The sequence below is a fragment of the Lepus europaeus genome, chromosome 4 (assembly GCF_033115175.1).
Source record: "Lepus europaeus isolate LE1 chromosome 4, mLepTim1.pri, whole genome shotgun sequence".
In the NCBI taxonomy this organism is placed as follows: Eukaryota; Metazoa; Chordata; class Mammalia; order Lagomorpha; family Leporidae; genus Lepus; species Lepus europaeus.
Window position 1 is genome coordinate 19,704,634 of NC_084830.1, and position 17,015 is coordinate 19,721,648.

At 52.5% G+C, this 17,015-nt stretch overlaps 1 protein-coding gene across 1 annotated transcript in view; it reads right to left on the bottom strand.

The window, feature by feature from the left end:
- The window catches only part of ZHX2 (zinc fingers and homeoboxes 2), a 152,977-nt gene that overhangs the window by 16,588 nt on the left and 119,374 nt on the right, over positions 1 to 17,015 (bottom strand). The window lies entirely within an intron of this gene.

The window sequence follows — 17,015 nt, forward strand, 5'->3', positions numbered from 1 at the left end:
AGAGCACGTCTTTCCCAGTTGCTCCCGTGACCCATCTCAACCGGCACCCAAATCAAACACCTAGGTACCTAGGCACAGATGGTGGGAGAGTGCGTGTTTACACAAGGTCATGTTCTTCTCTTCCTTTCTCTGGGAACCAGGTGGGAACAGGCCTACAGCAAGCAAACACAGACGGGGGGCACCACTTCACCTTCAGAGCCAGAGGGACCCAGAAAACAAACATTGGCACTGAGATCTTTTGAAATAGGGGGCCGGCAGAAGACACACTGCTCTGAGGAATGAGGAAAGGTGCTGTGGCTGGCAGTGGGGGTTTATAAGGGTGTTAGAAAATGGATATGTACAGTTTGCTTCTTACTATAAAAGTAAAAAATCACTGTAGAAAACGCAGAACAGGGGCTGTGGCGTAGAAGGTTAAGCCTCCACCTGCAGTGCCAGCATCTCATATGAGTGCCGGTTCGAGTCCTAGCTGCTCCACTTCCCATCCAGCTCCCTTCTAATGTGCCTGGGAAAAGCAGCGGAAGATGGCCCAAGTCCTTGGGATGCTGCACCCACGTGGGAGACCCAGAAGAAGCTCCTGGCTCCTGGCTTCTGCCTGGTACAGCCGCAGCTGTTGCAGCCATTTGGGGAATGAACCAGCAGACAGAAGATCTCTCTCTCTTTCTCTCTCTGTATCTGTATCTCTCTGTATCTTTGTATCTATATATCTCTGCTTTTTCAAATAAATATTTTTTTTTAAAGAAACTTCAGAACAGCATTAAAAAACCCTTACCATCCCAAATATTCTACTTACTTCACTTCCCTTGAACTTTCATAAATATTGAGCAAAAATGTTGATTTAAAACACAGCTGTGGGGCAGGGATTGTGGCACAGGGGATTAAGCTGAATCTTCTGTCTGCTGGTTCATTCTCCAAATGCCTGCAACAGCCTGGGCTGGGCCAGGCCAAAGCTGGGAGGCCAGAATTCTATCCAGGTCTCCCAGGTTGGTAGCAGGAACACAAATACTGGGCCAACAACTCCTGCTTCCAGGATGCATTAGCAGGAAACTGGACTGGAACTGACCCTCCAGTACAGGATATGGGAGTCCCAAGTGGCCGCCTGGCCTGCTGTGCCATGACTCCTGTCCTTTTAGCTTTATTTTTTAGGTTGGACTCATCTGGTGTTGATTCATCTTGAATTAAACTATAAGACACATTCCTAACCGTTTTTCTTGAGGGCTCCAAATTATTTTTTTAAGATTTATTTATTTAGTTGAAAGTTATACAGAGAGAGGGGATAGAGAGAGAGAGAGAGAGAGAGAGAGAGAGAGAGAGGTCTTCCATCCGCTGGTTCACCCCCCAGAGGGCTGCAACAGCTGGAGCTGTGTCAATCCGAAGCCAGGAGCAGGAGCTTCTTCCAGGTCTCCCATGTGGGTGCAGGGGCCCATCCTCTACTGCTTTCTCAGGCCACAGCAGAGAGCTGGATTGGAAGTGGAGCAGCAGGATCTCAAACCGGCACCCATATTGGATGCTGGCACTTCAGGCCAGGGCGTTAACCTGCTGCACCACAGTGCTGGCCCATCCTAATGATTTCAATGATCTGAAGTTGTGTCCTCTTTTTTTCTGATTTATGAGAAACTACTTTTATCACAAACCAAATTAAGAAATATTTAACAAACTGATTTTGAAAAGCAGAGACAAGAGAAAGAGAGAGAGAGATGAGGAGGGCGGGAAAGAGAGAGCGAGCAGATTGGGGGGCAGGTGGTAGAGAGAGAAAGTTCCCATCCAGTTCACTCCCCAAATGCTTGAAACAGCTGGAGGCTGGACCAGGCCAAGGCCAGGGACTCAGTCCAAGTCTCCCAGTTGGGCAGAAGGAGCTCAATCACTGAACCATCACTATGCCTTCCCAGGTTCTACACTAGCAGGAAGCTGGAGCCAGGAGCCAGAGCGGGGGCTTGAACCCAGGTCCTCTGGTGAAGGATGCAGGCATCTCATCTGCTAGGCTGAACGCCTGTTCCCAAACACTGAACTTTCACATCTACCAGGGCCGTTTCTGGCTTATCCAGTGTGGGCATCTGATTTTGCTATTGAGCCATGCACTTACACCTTGCCTTTCAGGCATTCAAGCTTTTATTATTATTTTTTTATTCTTGAGTATGTTTTAATATCTGATGGAGTTCCCCCTCATTACTCTTCTTTGGCAAATACAGCTCTTGGTGATTTTGATCATCTGTTCTCACAAATCAGAGTCAACTGTAAAATAAAATCCTATTAGAATTCTGACTGAATGATAATAAACAAGTGGTACATTGGGAGTACAGAACAGTCTGCTGATTAGGAGGTGGGGTACGATAACAGCACTCAGACTGGGGAACCAGCGAGCTGGGCCATGTGAGTGTCTCAGTGTGCAGCAGGTGTGCGGGAGAGCCTGTTGGTGGCCACAGGAGGAGGGGTGAGCATTTTGAAGCCAGGACACACTGGCATCTGATGACATGGGGAGGGTCCCTCAGGGCCAGCTCTGGGGTCACAGGCCCCCGGGGAGCAGAGGGCCACCGTGTCCTTTGCGGACAGCACCAGACTGACCCTGCCAGCTGCCATTTCCCACGATTGTCAGCCTCCTGATGGCGCCTCACGTGTGCTCTGCCTCCCTCCAGGGTTCACTGCACCACCGGCTCTACTGTCCTGCACTTGGGCCCCAGCGAGGCCTCCTGGGCTCAGCCCACGCCATCAACCTGTCGGCCGCAGAACAGATCTAGCCACTGTCATCTCCAGCCTGGATTTCCCCCTGGGGGGCCAGCAGAGGGTTGTAGTAAAATAAAAAACCAGCGGGCACCACCCTCATACACGGAGCCGTCTCCAGCATCGCACGGGAGCGCACCCCACTCCCTGACCTCAGCGTGCAGGCCCCCGCAGGTTCTGGCCTGCGCCTCCCTCTCCCCTGGCTCACCACACGCCAGCTGCTCTCATGGAAGCGTCACTGCCTTCTCAGGGCCTTGCCAGAACACTCCATCCCAGAGCTGCCCAGTACCGGCCCACGGGGAGGCCCCTCCCAGCCACTCTGCAGTTCCTCCCCCACCTGTGCTTTCTTCATAGCGTTTTTTCCCATCATGGTGCATCATGGTGATGCATTCTGTGGTTGAAGGAGAGCGCGTGTCCACCTCCCTGTTTCTCTCGCCTCCAGAACTGCACTTCCTGTTACGGCAGTCACTAGCCACACGTGGCTCTTAGGTTTAAATGAACGACAGTGAAAGGTACAAAATCACTTCCTTGGTGACCTTTCCCAGCGAATTTCAGTGAGGTGTGTGGATCTAGAATAGACGCTCCCCCCTCCCCGGCATGGCCTTTGCAATGCTCCAGTGCAGCTGCCCCAGGGCTGACAGCAGCACCTGGCCACAGCATGGCCACTCTGCTTTCCACAGATATTGTCTCAGTGGTCAGATAACCACAGGGAGGTGAGGGGATCCGCAGCTCAGACAGAGCAATGAGGTTCTGGTGAACTCTCTCGTGAATGCTTGGGAGTGTGTGTGTGTGTGCACGTGTGCATGTGTGTATCTGTGCTTTGGGGGTTATGGGAGAAGACTTACAATCTTTGTGGAAAATGGAAATAGAAGAAGTTTAGGGTGGGTGTTTGGCCTAGGAGTTGAAGTGCCTCTTGGGATGTCTGCATTGCCTATCTGGGTTGGAGTCCTGGCTCCAATCTTGATTTCAGCTTTTGCTAATGCACCTCATTGGAGGCAGCGAGTGATGGCCCAAGTCCTTGGGTCCCTGCCACCCACGTGGGAGACCTACACTGAGTTCCCCGCTTCTGGGTTTGGCCTGGCCCAGCTGTGGTTGTTGCAGGCATCTGGGGACTGAACCAGTGGGTAGGAGGGTTTCTCGTTACCTGTCTGCCTCTCAAACACACAAAATGCACAAATAAAGCACTCAAAAATAAGTTGATTTTGATGTAAAGTTTTTTTTTTGAAATTCATTTATATGGGGGTTATTCAGAAACTTTGTGGGAAATGTATATTATGAAAAACTGTATACATTCCAAAAATTGCAAAACTAAATTTATCTTTTGATTCCATTTGCCTTGAGCTGTTACAAAGTGCCCTTGTGTGAGTGGAGGACTTCCGTAGGGGCAAGGAGATCCTAGACTGGAGAGGTCACCACGGACACCACACAATGGGCTAAACTCGCACCCACTGGCCAAGGAGCCCAGGGCACTGGAGTCACAATTTTCCAACAAACAGAGCCAAAGGAGACTTTGTTCCTGCACAACAAAGACATCAGGCAGGAGTGGGTACAGACAAGATCTTTCTTACAGAAACTTCCCGTGTCCAGAATGGTTGAAATCTGTTGACAAGTGAGCCCAAGAAATGAGGCAAACTGGGGTGAAGTCGCCTGGAAGCTTCTGTGTTCTGAAAGCTGGGCTTCAAAATAAACAGCAAATTCTTAATCGTATTCGGCAACCAGGGAGCCACTCCAGAGCGTTGTAACACGAAGGGGAAGGGAAACGCGGAAGGAAACAAAGTGGGGGGCGCTCAGAGAAGATGGAGACTTTGAAGACTTCATCTCTCAGGGTCCCCGTGGTGAGGAACACGACTTGGGAAGAATCACCCTGGGACGAGGGGTTGTGTGTGTCTGCAGAGCAGAGGCACCAGGACAACCTGTCTTTCTGAACGTCTCCGAGCCATCGGCGAGGTCAGGGCCTGCACCATGAGGCCCTGGTACTTGCTGGCATGAAGGCTAATGTGAGCAAAGTTTGGGCCGAAGTTGGCAAAAAATGAAACTGCAATGAATAAAATACACGTTAAGAATCACCTTCCACACAGTCCCTCCCACTGAGGGTGGCAAGTATCCTAAGAGGACCAGGGTCACCTGGGCCAGCTTCCCAGTGGGTCTGCGCTGGGCACAGGCACATTGAGACCAACCCGGAAAGCAGCCACTTAAAGGGACAGTGGGCTGTCCCTGCCTTTAGGGGGATGTCCATGCAAGTGAGAACTCAGCACACTTAAGACTGCAGTCCCCAGAAAGAGGAGAGACAAGAAGCGTTCCTCATTCAGAGCTCTCCTCTACATGGCCCCTTCCACCCCCATGAGTCCTGCCCCCGACAGGATAGCCAATAGCATGCCACACAGAGTCCATGGTGAGAGCTATGGCGCTTGCACGCACCTCAAAGAAACCCCAACCGCAAATGAGGAACCTTGGGTAGGCAACAGATACGGGAAACAGCCCGCCTGTGTAGACAGTGTGAGAACCCACTTTGCCTGTGCAGGGCTGTTTGCCTTCACCGGTCGGCACTGCTTCTATCATTCCTCTCCCTGCTGTGACCCAGTTCGCTGAGTACGGCCATGGGCCAGGGCCCTGGGATGGCTGGGGATGTGGGGATAAAGACACCGTGCTCTGGCCTCCAGCAGTCCACGGCCAGCGTGGCAAAGCATCATGGCCCTGGCAGCTCTGGACAACACAAGCTTATTCCCTTGCAGTTCTGGAAGCTGAAGTCCAACACCGAAGCGTCGGCAGGGTTGGTTTCTGAGGTCTCTCTCCTTGGCTAGCAGATGGCTGTGTTCCTCCTGTGTCCTCACAGGGCCTCCCTCTCTATCTGTGTCCTGGCCTCCTCTTCTTAGAAGGACACCGGTCATGTCAGGCAAGGGCCCACCCCAAGGACCTCACTGAATCCGAATGATCTTTTTGAAGGTCCCCCTCCAAATACAGTCACTTTCTGAGGTATGGGAGAGGGGGCTGAAGACTTCAGGTGATGAATCTGGGGGGATCCAACTCAGTTCGTAACAGCCGGGCAGGGCACCACCATCTGATACCCTCTCATGGCACAAGGGATGTGCAGCCAACAGGACAGTGCCACATGTGCTTCTGGGTGCTGAGGATACAGCAGTGGACAGACAGACAGACAGATGGACATTGCTGCTCTTGTGGACGTCACCAGGGAGAAGATCAAGCAGGAAGAGGACAAGGGTGGGAGTAGGGGTGACCTGTGAGGTTAGGGAGGGCGGTCAGGGGCTCCATCCCAAGCAGGTGACAGGGGAGGCTGTGGGTGTTGCAAAGACAAGAAGGAGAAAGGATTTGTGAAACACAGGGGAGGCCACGCTAATTCTGTTGGGCAGGGTGGGAGAAGGGTAGATAAAGGCTTATGGGGCTAGGGGAACTTTCCTCTTCTTAGAAATAAAATGGTAATAACCACTTGTAATGAGCACTACCCATACTTTCTTGATGAGTCTTCACAAAAGCTTTGCAAAACAGTTGTGATCAGCCTCCCTCGGCAGATGAAATAATCAAGACCAGAGAGGGCAAGTGCTTTGCCTAAGGTTACCCAGCTGGTTCACAGCCAAGCTGGGATATGAATGGTCTTCCCAAATCTTGTGTTCTTGGCACACTACACAGCCCAGCCCTGCGTAAGCAGGACTTCCAAGGTGGAGAGGAGGATTTGCCTGAAGAGAACGGGCAGAGTGATGTCGCTCAGAGGGATGCTGTCTCCCCAAGCAGGGCAGCCAGCAAGAGCAAACAGGCGAGCAAGAAGATGCCAGGAGTGACAAGGCCGGGGGTGCGGGGGCAGGTGCACAGGGGCAGGAGGCTGGAGCGGCCAGGTTGGGACTAGATGGGCAAGAGTGTCGACTGGCACACTCAGGAGCTAGGATTGAGCTCTGCGGCCACGCTCGCTGAAGCAGAGGGGGCTTGTAGACAAGGTCTGGGGCTGAGGAGAGCAGGAAGAGAGGGAGTGTCCATGAAGGGAGGGAGCCTCACCCACGCAGAGGAACTCCAATGGCACTGATCCCAGTACACAGCCATGGCCCGGGTTGCTGAGAGACACCCTTCCCTCCAGCCCCCAGCTTTCTCCTCTCATGCTGGTGGCCATTCGCGCACCATCTGGAACTTTCTGCCATTCAGTCCGGCCTCCTTTCCCCCACTGAGCAGTGGTTGGATGACGTGGGTTGAAATGTGGCCACACCGATTCTCCCACAGTCATTTCCCCAATACAGACAACAGCCGGCGCTGCCTGGCCTCTCACACTCCGAGTGCTAAGTTTCACTTCTCAAAAACCCCACATGGACATCAGGGCTCACAGGTGAGGGAGGTCGGGCAAAGTCACGCAGCCCAGAGCCACAGGGCTGGGATGCAAACTATAGGTACAGACACAGGACCTGAAGATCTTGGTAAAAAACAAACTCCAATTCCATCATCTGGGTAGGGTCTGATTCTGCGTTTCCAGCCAGCTCCCCGGTGAGGACCTGCTCCAAAGCTGGACCGGGCTTGGAGCAACAAGGCTCTATTAGGTGCCCCAAGTTGGTGCTCTCCACTGTGACCCCTGCTTCCTCCCATCCACAGCCTCATTTTCAGAGCCAGGGTGACAGCCGCTCCCGACTGTTCCTTGCAAGTAGCCTGCAGCCCCCAGGGAGAAGGGACAATGGGCCAAACGGCCACACCACCCCCTGGGAACTCTCCCCAGGTGGCTGTGAGTCTCGGGCCCAGAGGTCAGAGCCACTCGGGCTCTGAGGGCGTCTGGGGCTGACGTGGCTGCTCTGCGCCTGGGGAGCGCTCCTGGGAGTCACACCTCGGGCTCTGGCTGCTTCTGATTTCGGAGCTTTCTCTGGGGCTGTCAGAGGAAATCACAGGGCTGTCGCGCTGCTGCGCTTTCAAAGGGAGCATCTTGTGGAGACATCAAAGCTTTAGCCTGGCGGGGGGCTTCCGCCAGGGCTGCTAACAGATTCCATGCAGTTCATCAAGGGTGTATTTCTTTTTCTGGGGAGGGGGTGGGAAGGCTTGCTCCTTTGTGTTTTGGAATCATAACAGGACACCCCCAGAGCCCCCGGGGAGGCATTCAGATGTGGGGTGGTGTGTTGTGGGGGTGGTGGGGTGAGGCGTGGGGGAGGAACCCACTGCTAGAAGGCAGGGGTCCAGGGTTTGCTCCCAGCGCTCCTGTCATCCCTGTCTTCACTGGTTACACAGGGATCGCTTCTGAAAGGTCGCTGATGACTCCCAGCTTTCTCTCCATCCCACCTTTGCTCTAAACTGGAATTTGGGAGTGGGCCTCCAAGGGGCCCGGGCCACCAAACTCACCTGTGGTGCTTTGTGGAAATACCAATTCCTGAACCCCAGTTCAGACTTATTAAACAAACATCCAAGCCCAGGGCCCAGGAATGATTTGTTCTGCTTAAGAAAATTTATTTATTTATCTGTGAAGGACAGAAAAATGAGAGAGAGAGAGAGAGAGAGAGAGAGAGAGAGAGAGAGAGAGAGATCCTACCTGCTGGTTTGTACCCCAAACACCTGTAATGGCTGGGCTGGACTAAGACGGAGGCTGGGAGCGGGGAGCGCTCTCCAAGTCTCCCACGTGTGGAGCCGGAACCCAAGCACACGAGCCACCACTGCTGCCTCTCAGGGTCCACATCAGCAGAAAGCTGGGGTCAGGGGTGGAGCTGGGTACTGGTCTGACCCCAGGGACTCCGATATGGGACATGAGCATCTTAACCACAGGCTAAATCCCCACAGCGCCATCCGTATTTCTAACCAGCAGGGATGGGACCAGTATTGGTAGCCTCAGCGATAGGACATCACTCAGTCTCTTCTGAGTCCGAGCTGGCTGGGCTGAGGCCAACTCTGTCCCATGAAGATGGGGAGGATTTCCTGGCTGCATCTTGGGTCACAGCTGAAACCAGAAACAGCCCAGGCTCCCCACGATATCACTACAGTGGAATATCATCCTCCCCAGGGGACAGACTGACGATCCGGAGGCTGATGTGGAGACGGGGGATGAACCACACAAGTAATGACCTTGGGAGAGAACAGACCACAGCTTGCTGGGGGCTCCACCGTGGGGCATGAAACGGCTTCATTACAACAGCGGTGGAGGTCATGATTAGGGGAGCTAAGCTTTCAGTAGCTATTTCCTGTTGTCCGTGTTGGTTTTTGTATTGCTTAGTTATGCAAACCATACAGTTTTTTTTTTAAGCTTTATTTATTTATTTGGAAGGCAGAGTCACAGAGAAAGACAAAGAGGGAGAGACAGATATCTTCCATCTGCTGGTTCATTCCCCAGATACATGGATATGGGGGCCCAAGCTCCTGGGTCATCTTGTGCTGCTTTCCCAGGTGCATTAGTAGGGAGCTGGATTAGAAGTGGAGCAGCTGGGGCCAGTGCTGTGGTGTAGCGGGTAAAACCATCACCTGTGGTGCCGGCATCCCATATGGGCTCTGGTTTGAGCCCTGGTTGCTCCACTTCTGATTCAGCTCTCTGTTATGGCCTGGGAAAGCAGCAGAAGATGGCCCAAGTCCTTGGGCCCCTGCACCCATGTGGGAGACCTGGAAGAAGCTCCTGGCTTCAGGTCATCTCAGCTCCGGCCACTGTGGCCATCTGGGGAGTGAACCAGCGGATGGAAGACCCCCTCACCCCCCTCTGTGTAACTGTGACTTTCAAGTAAAATAAATAAACCTCTTTAAAAAAAGAAGTGGAGCAGCTGGAACTTGAACTAGTGCTCATATGGGATGCCGGCATCGTGGGTGGTGACTCAACCCAGTATGCCACAATACTGGCCCCTAAACTACACATTTTTAGAAAGGTTTGTTCAGGTCTGGTGTCATGGCATAGTGGATAAAGCTGCTGCCTGGGATGCCAGCATCCCATATAGGCACTGTTTCGAGACCCAGCTGCTCCAATTCCAACCTGGTTCCCTGCTAATGGCCTGGGAAAGCAGCAAAGGATGGCCCAAGTGCTTGGGCCCCTGCCACCCACCTGGGGGACCCAGAGGAGGCTCCTGGCTCCTGGCTTCAGCCTGACCCAGTGCTGTTGTGGTCATCTGGGGAGTGAACCAGTAGATAGATGGAAGACCTCTCTCTCTGTAACCCCACCTTTCAAAATCAATCAGTCGAGGTTTGCTGATCCAGCCAAACATAGGGATGCTGTTTTCATGCAGTTGTTATTCCTCCCGGAACAGCAACCGATGCCCACAATCTCCGTTTCACAGGTGCAGCAGCTGAAGCTCAGAGTGGTTCTGTGGCCCGGGGAGGATGGGGGAAGCCGGATCCTGTTGGCCCCACACCTGCTGCTTGGCCCACGGCTGTTGAGTGCCAACAGTTTCATTTCTGGATGCTGAGTCTATAAATTAGATTTCCTCCCAATTCCCAGCGGCCCGTCCCCTCTGGGAGAATTCAAAGGAGGAAGATTTTGATTGAATTGTGATGTCTTTTTCAACTTGCGGCTCCGAGAAGCCCACTCGTTAGGCAGAAGAAAGGTTTCAGGGCCTCTCCTGGCCACAAAGCTTCCTGAGTCGCCAACAGATGAGATGACGTTTGTGGTGTGTCATGCAGCCCACAGGTGGAACAAGGCTTGGAGAGGAGGCTGTCCTGCCCCCATGATGGCTTCAGATGGTGCAGTCAGTACTTAGAGGGCACTGGAAGCCAGCTATGTGTGAGCGGGTAGACCCCGTCTGGGCGCCACCTCCCCCGTGAGCCTGTAGCCCAGAGTTGATTCATTTGCCCAGAAACAGTGGGTTCCCAGGCTTAGACCCTTGGGGCCCTTCAATAAGACCTGGCCCCCAGGGGTCCTGCTCCCAACAGGGCTCTTAGTGTCCACCTGGGGACGGAGGGGGCAAGGGCTGACCCCAGCATCCTCACCATGAATCCTAGCTCTGTTAGTTCCTGGATGCCCACCTCTCAGCCCCCAGACTCACATGCAGCTTGAGAACAGCAAACACAGCACCCTAATTCACTGTGGCCGGCTGGCCTCAGTTCCTGCAGCCGTAAAGCGGAGTGAATCTCCTGCAGGCTTGAATGCTGGCAGAGTCTGGGGTCCCTAACAGGGTCACTTCAATGAAAGAGCTACCACTAATGACAGAGAACTTGGCAGGTGATGTTCAGATGGGCTGTTCCGGCCTCCTCCTCACGGGTGAACACCTTCCTCCCCTCCACAGCCCTGTCAGCTGCCGCGCCTGGTACAGGGCTCTGAGCATTTCCGCCAGCTCATCTCATCCGGGTCCTGCTGCTTGCAGATCTTGTTCTCATCTTTCATTCCTGCCCATTGAATATGCTACAGTAAATGGCTGCACTATTTTTAATTTTCCCAACTTTGGCCTTTATGCTTTAGATTCTGTCTTGTATTTTGCGGAGATGACCAAGATCATCCGGGCAGGGCACAAGATGTCAGTCACCTTCTTTGCTTTTTCCAGTCGGCTACCCCACTCTAAGGTTAATTTCTCTGTGTTCAGCTCTCGGCTCCCTCAGCTCTGGCCTCCTTTCTCTGGGTCCCCTTCCCTCTGGCTTACAAACACCTCAGGCTGCCATCTCCCTAAAAAAGCAAGCAAAGCGAAATAAATAGGAAAAGCGAGACCAAATTCCCCACAATGCGCGATTCCTCTACCACCTCCATGTTGTCACGCCAACGCTTGCAAGACGCAGACGCAAACCTTCTGGGTCTGGTGCCACCACCTGGGTTTGTGAGTGAGGACCGGTTCCACCCATCTTTGAAGCCTTAGCCTGTTGGAGTACAATGTTGGGCTCTGGGCCTGTTCTGTGATGAGCTCTCAGGGTTCCTGTTGCTAGCATGACCTCGCCATTGAACTTCTCAAAGGAAGTGAGCCACGGCTGTTGCTCTTTTCACTCAGACCATTCCACACCTCTGTGGATTCTGTTCCCCCTGCACCATGGATGCTTTGCCCATGCCACTGACCCTGCGGAGCAAACCACCATCCTCCAATCTTCTCGGCTTCTCCGGGCTGGGCTCTTGGTTCTCCTGATAGTTCGTTCCTTCTTTGCTTCCTTCTCTATCTTGTGCCGTCATGCCTGCTATGGTTGGAATGTCCCCTCCCAAACTCACGTTGAAATCTCACCGCCCCCGTGATGGGATCGGGAGTGGGAACTTGAAGAGGGGGTAGGTCAGGAGGGCTCCCCTACCCTCCGCAGTGGGTTAATGCGGTTCTCGGAGGAGCGACTTTGTCATCAGACAGCTCTCTCTCCGGCGCGTCCTCTGGCTTCCCCCTGTCCTGTGCGTGCAGCCCCTTCACCAGGTGATCCGCCATGTTGTGATGCAGCAGGAAGGCTCCTGCCAGAGGTCACTCCCGTGCTCTTGTGTTTTCCATCTCCCAGAACCATAAGAAGGAAATCTCTGTTCTGTATAAATGAGCCCAGTCTCGGGTGCTGTGTTGCAGCTATAGGAAGTGGACCAAGACAACGACTTGGGCTCTTTCTCATCTCTCTCTCCTCTCCATCCTTCTTTGAGAACTCGTCCATTCCAAAGCTGTCAACTCCTGCTTGTAGATGACGTGACCGAGCCAGCCTTTCCAGCCCTGACTGATCTCTCCAGAGCCAGCCAGAAGACAGAATGGACTGGGGGATTTGTCACGGGGAAAGGGCTGGAGTGACCACGATGATTCATAAAAACCAAGAAATAGATGAACAGAAAATGGGTGCTGTCTCCCCACTCCGCTGGAGAACGCCTCACCTGTTCCCACTTAGCAGGTACATCTGACAGGGAGACTTGCCGGAGGCTGGGCTGGACGGCCTTCAGAGCCTCTTCCACGTGCGTGCCCGGGGAACCCATGCTCAGCAGTGTGTGGGGGGGGCAGTCCCACGGGGGCCTCCAGCTGAACTCACCTAGAACCAAGTTTGCCACCTGCCTCCCAGATCATTCTGAAACGGTGCTGATGCCAAATCTCGTCTTTCCCTGTAAAGTTCCTTACTGCCAATAAAACATCAGAATCTGTTCAGCTATTTGGGCTGAAACTCAGATTCCTCCTCTCCTCTCTTCTCCTTCATCTCATAGCTCACATGCACCAGGTCCTCTGGACTCCACTTCCATAAGGCTCCTAGCGCTCCACTACCCTGCTCTAAGCTGTCCTCCTCAGGCCTTTCCTTAGCAGCTGCTGTAACTCCCTCCCCCTTGGCTTCACAAGCGTGGCTCACCTAGTGTCCTTTCCGCTCCTCTGGCACCGGCAGAACAGTTTTTCCAGAGAAAGGCCCTTACTCACTCTTGGCCCACCTGGAACCCTCAGCAGCATGCATGGGACTTGCACGTCGTGTCCTCCAGGGACAGGGAGTGGCTAAGGAATGGCCGCCCGCACGACAAGAGCGGAAAGACCAGTGGGGTTCCATTCTGAGATTTCTGTTAGAACCACTGGGAGGAAAATGTAGAGCTGCTGATGGGATGAGATGTGAGCCCAGAAGGGCTGGTGGCTGCCTTGCCCCTGTGAGGGGAACATTCCCGGGAGGTGAGCCGGAAGCTGATTTGAGACAGGCACAGAACCAGTTCCGGGAACATCCCGATGGATCCGCTATGTCTGGATCTACCTGACTCGTGGACTTGCCCATCATGTTGTGGGTTTAAATCATATTGAGGTGTTTTCTGTTACCTGTAAATGCAAAGCTTCCTTTTGGGCCACCATTTCTCTCTAAAATAGCAATTCTCTCCTGCTGCGACAGGTGACAGTGTGCTGGGTGGCATGCCATCTGCAACACCCTCTCAGGACTAACTACCTTCTTTGTTTTGCTGCCTGTAATTCTGCACCATTCCTTCTGCCTGAACAAAGACTCTCAGAAGGGAAGTGGGGGTGACACTTTCATAGGGATAACCTTGCATCCTCGCTAATCAGGAAAAGCGTAAGCCACTGACAAACTCTGGTACTTTATTTTCAGCAAGAGATTTCTTGCCGCCACGTACCTCACAGCCAACGCCAGTACTAAATGTCATGTTTCTAAACATGAGTCTGATCATGCTATCCTTGCCTTCAGAGCCTACCTGGGAGCACTGGGGGTGACTTCCAGGGGCACTCATTACCGCCAAGCCCCACCAGATCACACCACAACCCTCTGCAAATGTCCCTGGGATCGCTTTCTTTTCTTTCTTAAAAAGATTCATTTGTTTATTTGAAAGTCAGAGTTATGGGGAGAGAGGAGGAGGAGGAGGAGGAAGAGGAGGAGAGAGAGAGAGAAAGAGAGAGAGAATGAATTGATCTGCCATCTGCAGGTTCACAACTCAGATAGCTGCAATGGCCAGCACTGGGCCAGGCCAAAGCCAGGAGCCTGGAACTTCATTCGGGCCTCCCATGTGGGTGGCAGGGGCCATCTTCCACTGCTTTTTCCCAGGCTATTAGCAGGGAGCTGAATCGGAAGTGCAGCAGCTGGGACATGAACCCATACAGGATGCTAGCGTTGCAGGAGTTGGCTTTACAATCACTATGCCACAATGCTGGCCTGTCCCTAGTGTCCTAAAGGAGATATACAGCAGGACATGTGGTTTTTAGAAACAGAAACATAACCTTGGAGAGGAGAACATGGCTCATTTATTCTGGAATGTCTGTTATGGGTCAGACAGTGCTCTGGATACCCAGGGAATAAGACCCGAGATTCCTGCTCTCAAAGAGCCTATATCTTGACAGAATATAAAGAAGTGTTACGCAAAGGCTTTTAAACACTGATGTGGGTGCTGTGTGGGACGCCCATATCCCATATCGCAATGCCTGGGTTCAAGTCCCCGCTCTGATTCTGATATGGTTTCCTGCTAAAGAGCACCTTGGGAGGCAGCAGGTGGCTTAAGGAGCTGGGTCCCTGCCGCCTCTGTGGGAGACTCCGATGGAGTTCCAGGTGCCGGCTTCACTTTGGCCCAGCCCTGTTACTGACATCTGGGGAGTGAACGAGCGGATGGAAGATCTCTGTCCTGTCTCTGTCTCTCAAATACACACAAAAAACCAAGTGGCGTGACGGCGAAGAGGAGCTGCTCTCAATGAGACACCTGGGGAAAGCCTCTTGGAGGAGGGGACAGCCGAGGTGAGAGCCACACACCAGACAGAGCAGCCTGGGCACGCTAACGAGCGTCAACGAGAGCGGGGGAGCAGTCTCGCTAGCTACATGCAACCTGCCATTTTCACATTCTTCGGTTGTTATTTAAAAACCCTATTCTCCCCAAAGGACTTTTTGAAAGGTCTTCAAAGAAAAAAAAAAGGCATCATTGAGAAGTACAACTTTTCACTTACCAACATAAAAAAAAAAATTATTTGATGGATTCATAATGAAAACATTTCTTTCCCCTACCACGAGAATCTAGGAAGAGATGAACATGAGTTGTGAGTGTCAAACAGTGGCCCCCACCCCCTGAAAAAACAGGGGGAAAAAGTCATTTGTGAGTCCAGATCAAATACTAGAAGAAATTTTAATGCCAAAGAATAGTTTTTATAGAGTGGGTAAAAAAAAAAAGAAAAAAAGAAAAAGAAACTTCAGCATATGGCATTTCAACATGGCCAAAACGCAGTCTTGACAGGGAATAAGCGAGGTCCTTGCACCCCGGGGCCCAACGCTGTCTTTAACAGGAAAAGCCTGTGGAGAAAATGTCCACAGGGCACTGGAGGGGGGCCTGCACTGTCCATGAGTCAAGGTCAACCATGAGATTTGGGAGGGGCCAGAGCATAGGTCTTAGAGAGGAGCCAGAATCCTGCTCTTCACCATTCACACGAGGTCGGGGGAAACCTTTCCCCGAGGTAGCCGTACGGGAGTGAAGGGTTCTGCTGGGTGCCTGTGTGTTCTCAGCGCCATGTGGGATCCGGGTGCTCTCAGCTGCACTGATCCTCCGGAAGCCGGTTAAGTAGAGCAGGTTAATCCACAAGCTTTGGGATCAGAACAGATCTAGGCTTGCACTCCCAGGTGCAGGGTGTGGGCAAGCTACTTTCCTTCTCCTAGGCTGGGCTTCTTTATCTATAAATCAGGGGCTGATGACTCTTTTGGGATTTGTTACATTAACGCTTGTAAAGACCCCTTGGCAACACCAGGAACCCACAAATGCTCAGGAAATGACAGCGATGGGGACAGTGACACGAGAGCACCTCCACTACGATGCATGAATAGGCAGAGGCAGCGTGTTAAGTGACAAAGATGAGGTGAATTTGATCCTTTGGATGAGCTTGAGGTAGCTCATGAGGCTCGACATGCAAAGCCAGCAGGATCAGTAACTGTCTCTCGTGTTGTGTGTCTGCCCGAGTTTTACAGCTCAAATCTATCATGCTCTGATACCATTGCTCCCTTTTCTGCTGAGCAATAGGCTCATAAAAAAGTAATACAATTAAAGATGGAGACATAATTTAAAGCAAAGTGGTTTCATTAGTTTTTCAGTTAATTCCTGATGCCCCCTCTTCTCCAAGGCAATGCATTCTTTCTCTGTGTAGAAGGAATCCTGACAGCCAGCACCACATCCCCACCACCCTCACCCCCAACCACCCTCCCACACACAGACAACCCGGCCTGGAAGAGGAGTGATGTGTTTCTGAAAGTGAGGGAAAAAAATGTGTGTTGAGGCTGAAAAAGGAATCCATCCTGGCTGTAGATGTCACATACGTAAATAAAGAAGGCACTATCAAATGGTTCAGACGGGCCTCCTCGGATTTCTAACCCGTCACGCTCTGCTATCAAAACATTTAGAGAGGCTGTGAGACTACAGGGGTTTATTATATCGACAGTTCCTGGTGTAACCTTTTCATTTCCCTCCTAGCGGGGGATTCGTGCCCACTCTGTCTTCCTGGGGCTGGGAGAGGAGTGAGATTTCCCTGCTCCCCAGGCACGGATCCGGGTGAGACAGGGCTTTTGCGCAGTTGCTCAAATTCTGTCTGTCAGATCTCTTTCTCCCTTCTCCCCCCACCCCCCATCCCCGCCTCCAGCCTGCCAGCCCTTCCCCTGCATCTCCAAACTCACAGCTTTCTGTTGAACCCCTTTCATCTCCACCTCGAAGACTTCCCTTCATCTCAAAGCCTTGGATAAAGGCTGAAGGCTTACTCTTATTCTCTGATAGAATGTCCTCCACAAAGGCATTCGCCAGGGCCAGTCAAATCCCAGACAAAACACGCAGGGATCTAAACCATGACCCCAGGCCATGTTTCTGCATCTCTTTGCAAGGGGCTCAGGGTGTAGTAGGCTGAAAAATGGCCCCCTGAGACAGCCCTGAGGCCAGGGAAGGCACCCTTGATCACAGCTGCACCTGCCTAGCCAGGAGCTGGGTGGTTCTGGTTGAACTTGCTGACACCAGGAGGTCTTGACGGATGCACCAAGGCCTGGGGTGGCAGGTGCTT